Raw genomic sequence first — 8,652 nt, 5'->3', positions numbered from 1 at the left:
GCACGGTCATGCTGTGAAAGAAGTATGAACAAAGTGTGTGCTAAGACTAGTGAGGTGGCACTAGTATTTGCCCAAGGTATGCATCTTTGAGGTGGCACCCTTCCACCCTATTATAGGCCTACAGCCCCTTACAAATCCATCCTTCAAAGCCCTTAGGAAGATAAACATCCTCAAAAACAATGGTTGCTCTAGATTATCAATAACATCAACAACTACATTACAACCAGATCCAAGATTATGCTTCATAACAGTCTTGCCATAATCCTAGACCTTGACATATTGTTCACTAGCTGAGCCATAAATGATCAGTTTTGCTCTACACCTTGCCATCCATGATTTGAAATAAGTAACCTAAATTCCCAAGTCATTGAGCACTTTGTCCCGTTGAACCTTTCAACTAGGATTGCTCCTGAAATTCTCAATGTATTTATCTCCAATGAACTCTGTAGTAACCTTTTTATTCTCCTTTGATCTCATGCAATTATGCTTTAGCCTTAAACTTCTAATTTTCCAAGTATCTTGTCTAAGAAACTTCCTAGGATACACCTTAAAATTACACTTAACTCCACCTACACACATATATATAGAGGCATTCTGCTGGTCTTTTTACAAAACTCACAAGCACGTCTATTCCTAGACTGAATAATAATCCTAGTGCTATCATTGTGTAAGAAATAGTACTCATACCTGTTTTCAATTGCATTAACTCTTAAAGCTTTTTTCCTTAGCACCAACACATTCTTGAATTGCAGCTTTGGAATAAGTACAACAGGCTCAGTAAAATCAACCTTCTCATTAAACCAAGGGTTGTTGTCTTCTTTATAACCATGTAGGCTTCTTAGCTGATCAAAATCTCCTTCAACTTCCTTTGAATTTGAACCTCAAATACATCCAAGTTCTCACTCACTCTTGAACCGTGCTCCTTCACCACCCCAAGTTCACATTCTTTCTTTAAACCCGTACTAAGTTTCCCATTAACCTCTTCAAGAATCTCAACTGAATCTTGTATAAACTGCTGCTCATCACCATCATCATACTCCTCTTTAGTAGGTTCCCAATTTATGTCAGCATCCCTATGATCATCACTTAAATAACCTGATTCACTCCCAGATCTATCATCATCACTGTCATTGTCAAACACCAATCCTTTGTAAATACTTTCTCTTTTCCCTTGCCCTTGTCCTTCCCATTGCCAGAAGCTTCACACAGCCCTGCCCTTTATACTTTCCCTTTCCCTTGTTGTTTTTGGTAAGCAAACTAGATCTAGGTTTTGGTGAGGAATCTTCCCTTTGACTATCTTCTTGTTCTGCTTTATATAGTCTAGGGCTTTTCCTAAGTGGAACACTCTTAACAACTATCTTACCCTTTGTTGAAGTAGTCCTCTGTAGAGTGTGTTGGGCCTCAGACATAATGAGCCTCAATGTTTCAATGGTAGTAACGTAGACTTCAACATACTCTTCCCCATTTATTGTATCTAAAAGGCCCCTAACTTCATCTTCATTATTCACTATTTCCCTTTTCCTAGTGTTAAAGGTCTTTCCTTTTTGCTTATACTAAATGTTGAAATTATGGATAGGCACATGGACATTATAGCTAACAAATCCATGTACAACAGCTTCCCTAATATGATGAACATTATGCTTAGATAGTTTCATACCCCTTGTCCAATAACACAACCCACCACACCAACAAAGTAGGGACCATTTTTTGTTTACTCTCTTGGGCACAAAAGCACATCCCACTCGCAAAACTATATCTATTTAAATCATTTGTCCTCGCCATTTCTAGACAATTAACAAATGCAACACAAGTCACAAGGACTTCAACTACTAGTCAACACATGGACATTATAGCTAACACTAGTCAAAACAATTTCAGCAATTTTATATCCCAATTACACAGTCATAAGCACTAATTCTTAATTAGTTAACAATTGTAAAAAAACAACAAATTCCTACCACACTACAGTTAATAATACAACAAACTGATACTTTTAATTAAACAATCAACCAATTACACAAAAATTAATAACAATTAATCACTTAGTACGCCAATTAATTCAAGTTAACCTAATTAACAATAATTAACCCTATATCACAGCAACTCACACCCACTTTGAGTATTTTATAGTCTGCGACATTTTTCCCAAAATTGACATTGAAAAGTCATGCTAAACTACTATAAAAAGGTCAAATAAAATGGTACCTCTTTTGGAATCTTCTTCCATCGTTGCCAGTAACCCAGAAAAAATCAAGTGTTTTTTTATTTATTTTTTTTTTGAAGAAGAAGGCTAACGAACTTCTGCTGACTTGTTTTGCTCAAACACTAACATCTCTCCTTGTAATTCAATTTCTCAACCACAACTTACCCTAGGATTTGATTCTCCATCTTAAATTTTGGTGGTTGAATCTTATCACAGAGAATTCAGATCAATAGATGAGTAGTTGGGTAATGAATGAGATATAGGGAGAAACGAATTCAAGAATTAAAAAATAGAGGTTAAGTAAACTGTGGGACCCACCAACATTTTCCGTCACTGAAACCGTTATCTGGTAGTGATATCAAAATTTTAATTTTTTATGTGGTGTTACATAAAAATTTGAGAAAATGTGGCGTTATAATCAAATTTTTGCAAAATTTGCAATGTTATTTTCTAATTTTTTTTCTTAAAATTAACTAGACCTAAAATAAAGTTAATTTGATTGAACAATCAATATGTTTCTTATACTAATTAACAATAGACATTATTTATAACGTAGTTATTTACAAAATAAACTTGTATCATATAAGGTAGTTATTCACATTAAATCCATATTACTGTTAATATAGTAAAAACAATAATTTAAATATAATTGTTGATAATAATTTTTATGATTATATAAAGATTATCAATATATAAAACCACCTTATTGCATATTAAATAAATAGTATTTTCGGGGACTCATCTTGCATACTTTTTATCTTTTAGGGACTGACCTTTCATTTTCATCCTTAGGGACTGCCGATAGGAAGGTATTTACTGGTGAAGGAAATTATCTTACGTTTTTTTATTTTGTAATATATAGTTGGCTTCAGTAATATTGGTTAGCTAAAAAAATGATTTTCTTTTCTCATATACTACGAATAAAACCCAGATTTTTGTGAGAAACTACCAAATAAAATATATCGTAAGAAATTAATTAATTAAACATAAAATATTGTAAAATACTACATGTGGCTCAATATATCGTGTAATGTGCATATTTTTAGAGTCTTTTTAGGTAGTTTTCGAGTCTAGAGTAGTTGTTCAAGCTTATTTTGGCTTGATTTGGTTTAGTTTTGATCATACTATGCTTTCATGGGTATATTCGTTGTTTTTGATGTATTTCAAGAACTAACGAGGTTATATAAAGGTTATATGAAGTACCGAATCTTGATCATAGATGTTGAAGTGAAAAGAAGCTAATCTCCAGCCAGACACGCCCATGTCACATAGAGACATGGGCGTGTTAGTGTGTTTTGAGGAGGCAGGAAGTTGAAGTTCTATCTGAGGCACGCCCATGTTTATTTGGGGCACGCCCATGTTGAGTCGAGTGATTCTAGCTAGCAGCTATGTGCTAAGGGAAGCATGGTCGTGTTGAATGCGGGCATGCCTATGCCTCGTCGAGTGAAGTTGGCCCAGCAAGACACGCCCATGTTAGGATTTGGCATGCCCATGTCTCACTAGAGATTAAAGAAAAATTGATTATGACTTTAGGCATGGGCATGTCCTGTGTGACACGCACATGCCTGGTCGATTTTAGGTCGGTTTAGTCTGATTTCTTTCCTTAATTAATCCTATCTTTAAGCCTTATTATAAATACTCTTGAGGATTATATTTTCATTATCTATCATCTTAGAACCCTAATTTTCTCTCGTAATTCAAGATTTGGTATTTTCTTATTCTCTTTAATTCATTCCTTCTATTATTAATTATGTTTTCTTTTATTCTTGTTACTTTTTTCATTAATATGTGTGAGTAGTTTCCTTATTCCAAGATCTAGCGAAACCCGAACATGATTAATGCACGATTTAATTCTTTAAATTCTCTAATGATAATTGCAATTGGTATTCTTAATTGATTGTTCTCATGCCAATACTAGATTAGGGATAATTAGTATTGTTATTAATCCATTTTTTTAATCGTAACGGGAGTTAGGTTTTGACGGGTTTGAATAAATCAATTAAGGGTTTGAAGTTCATCACAGGAGTAGTTGAATGGATGATTAGGAAGTTAGAGTAATGTGCTCAAAGACTTTAATTTACATGATTCCACGGAAGTAGGCTTGATTATGATTAGGGAAGCCATTGATAACTCGAGGGAGACCATTGGTACTATTCAGGGATTACTTTTCTTCATTAATCAATTAAATTATATGTTAGGGGTACACCGACAATTGCATTAATTGTATTTGTGGTGATGCTTGATCTTGGATGTTTTTAGCATTGATTTGTCATATTAATTAGATTTAATCGTTTTAATTAGTTCTTTAGTTATTAATTCTCACTACTACTTTAGTTACTTGCTTAGTATTTACTTGAGTCTATTTAATTAGTTGAACCATAGTCTCTTGGGATCCGATCCTTGATTGCCTGTGTACATAGTAGTGGTCTTGTTAGGTTATTTTTGTTAGGTACGCAACAAGCCTATCGAATTTTTGTGCCGTTGTTGGGGACTAACAGTTTTATTCTAGTTATTCGTCATTCGTTTTTACTAAGCTATTATTTGTTGCTTCGGTTATTGTCTCTTGTGTTTTTGATACTCTACTTTTAGTTCTTTGTTGCATGCAAACTCGGTGTTCAAGGTCAAACGATTTAACACCATTTGATTCTGAAATCGAAGCAACTGCAAGGAGACGAGGAGGTAGGAGAAGAAGGAGGAGGAATCATAACAATAGAAACATGGGCGACCCAACAACAAAATCTCTTTTGGAGTATGGTATTCCTAATACCACAACTGGACTCCTCTCAAGCATTTTCAGACCACCCGTTAAATCTTAAAACTTTCAATTGAAACCACAGCTCATTCAATTCATCTTCAATGATTCGTTCGCGGGCACACCCCATGGTTGCCCAGTCAGTCACATTGATACTTTTTTGGAGAAATGTGATACTATGAAGCTAAATGGTGTTACAGATGATGCTATTTGTAGGGAATTGTTCAAGAATCGCACACTTGAGCTGCACTGTGATCATACACTTAAGTATGGTGGCGTCCAAAGGGAAGGCAGCTAGAGCAAAAGAGTCGCCAACAAGTTTTAGGAACTTGTAAACCGTTCACAGCGTGAAGGTTACACCCCTTCACGATCCATGAGATCGCTAACTCCATAGTGGTTCGGAACTAGAATTGGATATTCAGGGATGAAGGTTCAAATCTAACCTAAAGAAGATTGAACCTGCCCTAAAAATAAGCCTCTACTTTATTATTTTCATATTCATGTGCGCTTTCTGACTAACATACAATCAATATATTAACCCTAAACCTGTTTAATCGATGTTGGTTGATTTTTAATGCACAAACAAATCTATTACTGGCGATCACTTGAATTAAAATCATATTATCCTAAACAAAATTATTAATTATCTTATTAAGCGTAATTTCAATTACAAATTCCCTTTAAACCCGCAAGAGAGGGCGTGATCAAGCAATAACAATAATATATCAAGCAACATATAATATTGATACAACAAATCATCATCATCATATTCTCTATCAAAGCATAATAATATTAGCAAGATCCTAGGCATTATACTAACATGATTAATAACAAATCTCAGCATGTCACTAAACAATAAAAATCAAAGGTTTATCCCTAACATGATATTAACATGATATAAGAAAATAGGAAGCAACCTAATCATGATACTAGAAAGAAATAAAAGCATCATAACATGATACTACAAATTAAAATAATCTAAGCATGCTTTCTAAAGATATAAAGCAATTAAATTACTCACTTTGTTGTCTCGTATCTCTTTCTATCAAAACAATACACACGTTAGTAACTTCAATGAAAATATTAAATCAACTAATTAATTTAAATAATTGAAATAGGGATTTGGGACCAAACCCTTAGAAATTATAAACATTTCACATCTAAGGCGAAGGCAACTTCGAGCTTGGCTATGTCTGTCTAAATCTCATGATAGACGAACAGTGTTTTGAAAAGGCAAGGCTTAGAAAGAGGGAGAAAGAATAAGCTTTTAGCTTATAGAGAGAGAGATTGCAAATGATAGATGATTGTTGATGATTGAAAACGGGGAATAACGTCCCTATTTATAGAGAAAAATCGACCGTAAACGATAGAAAAGAGTCAAAATTCGACTTGGAGTAAAACTGATTCTGTCGCGACGTGATAGCGCCATCGCGACGCGATAGCTACCGTACGATAAAATTCGTACGGAATCCTTCTTCTAATTGAATTTGGCGAAGTAGAGTCCGCACTTATCTTTTATTAAATCAGATTTAATCTTTTTAAAACACTTGTTTTATTCCAAATAAAATTCTTTATCTTTTCAAAATCAAATAAAAATATAATTTATAATCTTAATCCCATTAGAACATAAAGGAACCTTCTAGATTATACTAGAAGATTAAAGTAAATCTGAATGACTTTAGGAATAATAATTGATGGACCCTCCACTTGATCATTAGGTCGCCCATAAAAATCATTTAAGATCCAATTTAGTATTTGGGTCATAACTTCCTCATTATTCATTGGAATTAGGCTTATAATAAATCGTTGGAAAGCTCTTTTCGAGCCCCATCCAACTAAACAATTATTGGACCCATATCATAAATAAGGTACGAAAAGAAATATTTTCAAAAACAGAAGGAACCATTTTTATTAAAAACAGAGGAATCACGAGACTCTTTCACATTTCACTTCGTTCGATAATCAAAGACGTGAAAAGTACTCGTCACTGGGTTTGGTTTTTAGGGAGACACAATTAGGTTTCTACACTATTAGACTTTGCCTTTTTCCTTTCTCATTACGGGATAGGGCGAAGGAATGGTTGAGAGATGAACGTATTGGCTCTTTCGACACATGGGATAAACTGGTGAAAGCTTTTCTAGTCAAGTTCTTGGAATAGGAAAAGACTGAAAGGTTGAGGAACGAGCTATCTACTTTCGGGCAGTTAGATGATGAGTCCCTATATGAAGCATGGAGGAGGTTCAAGCGATTACAGAGACAGTGCCCCCACCATGGTATTCCTGAATGGATGTTGATCCAAACCTTTTACAATGGTTTAACTCATGAGTTTCGAATTTATATTGATGCTGAATCAGGGGGTTATTTATTGACTAAGAACCCAACTGAGGCAAATGAGCTAATTGAGAAGATGGCGACTGATGTGTTCATTTTATATATATTTTTATCCCCGTCCCTTGGTCGTAATTAGTAGTGTTTTTGGCTCCTACGAGCCACTTTTATTACTAATTTGTGTTTTCCAGTGCTTTGGTAGTTTTGCTTGAGTTTTGTAGGAATTTGTGTACTTGGAGCATTTTCCCGGGTTTTTCGAGGAGCATCTTCAAGTATTGGAAGACCGCGACCGCGTTCGATAGCCCAAGGCCGATTGGAGGGATCAAATCGGTGATTAAGGGCTCGGTTATGAAGATTTGAGGACTCGGGCCAAGTTCGGAGGCCCAAGAGTTGGAAGTTCGGAGGCCCAAAAGCCTCGCCCAAGGCTACCTTCTCCGCCCGGAGGCGCGCCCGGCCGGGCGGGCCAGATCAACACGCGCCCGGTGCACGCGCCCGGCCGGGCGCGAGAAATCATCAGTGGCAAAAAAGGCGGGCCCGGTCGGGCGAGCCATTGCCCGACCGGGCGCGTGTAGAATTAGGGAGTTTTGATTTCCGATTTGTTTTGTTTAGCGGTGATTGTCTTGCTTAGTATTAATGTGTTATTATTAGGCAAGATTAGGGGTCTTCTTCATTATTCTTACTCTAGTTTTTATTCTCTTCCTTCTCTCTACTCAACTTTCTCTCTCTAGACTTTATTTTCTTTCTTGTTCCTCAACTCTATTGTAATTCCGCCGTCTTGGTACGATTTCTCTCTTAATTAATCTCAATATTTTATTCATTCTATTTGTCTTTCATGTCTTGTTTAAATATTATGTTTTGCTTAGTTTGAATTATGTCTGAGTAGTTTTACTTCTAGGGTTTTTGGGGATCTGATAAATAATATGAAAGGGTAATTTTATGATTGTTGATTATTAATGCTTAATTGATTTCCTATTGATTGTTTTAATGCTATGCAATTAGATTTGGCCAGGTTTAATTGTATGAGTTTAGCAATATTGATTCGAGATTCGAGAGATGAGAATTGATGTTTAGGTTTAGTTTCAATAGGCAGATTAATTTATAAATGGTTAGGTCGAGATTCGAGAGATGAGATTTAATACCGGTAAATTAATTCTGTGATTGTAATACGTAGCGAAAGCCCTTTATGATCTGATTAATTAATGCATTGCTGATTGATTATTGTGTTTTACCCTGGAATATTGTTTATTAGTGAACCTATGCCCTAGGCTTTATTATTATTGATTTCTTCCTTAATTATTCTCCTTACTCATAATCTTCGTAGTATAGACTTTTATTCACAAAAATATTGGTTACTTTAATAATTTAGATT

The 8,652-nt window shown here is 35.1% G+C and overlaps 1 non-coding gene across 1 annotated transcript; it reads right to left on the bottom strand.

The window, feature by feature from the left end:
* Window positions 1-7,125: 7,125 nt before the first annotated feature.
* On the bottom strand, window positions 7,126-7,232 carry LOC145587189 (small nucleolar RNA R71). The gene has a single exon (XR_014101212.1). It is a non-coding gene; the product is annotated as a small nucleolar RNA R71 (small nucleolar RNA).
* Window positions 7,233-8,652: the final 1,420 nt, after the last annotated feature.

This window comes from Chenopodium album, chromosome 16 (assembly GCF_948465745.1).
Source record: "Chenopodium album chromosome 16, dcCheAlbu1.1, whole genome shotgun sequence".
Taxonomy (NCBI): Eukaryota; Viridiplantae; Streptophyta; class Magnoliopsida; order Caryophyllales; family Amaranthaceae; genus Chenopodium; species Chenopodium album.
This window is presented reverse-complemented; position numbering and strand designations above follow the sequence as displayed.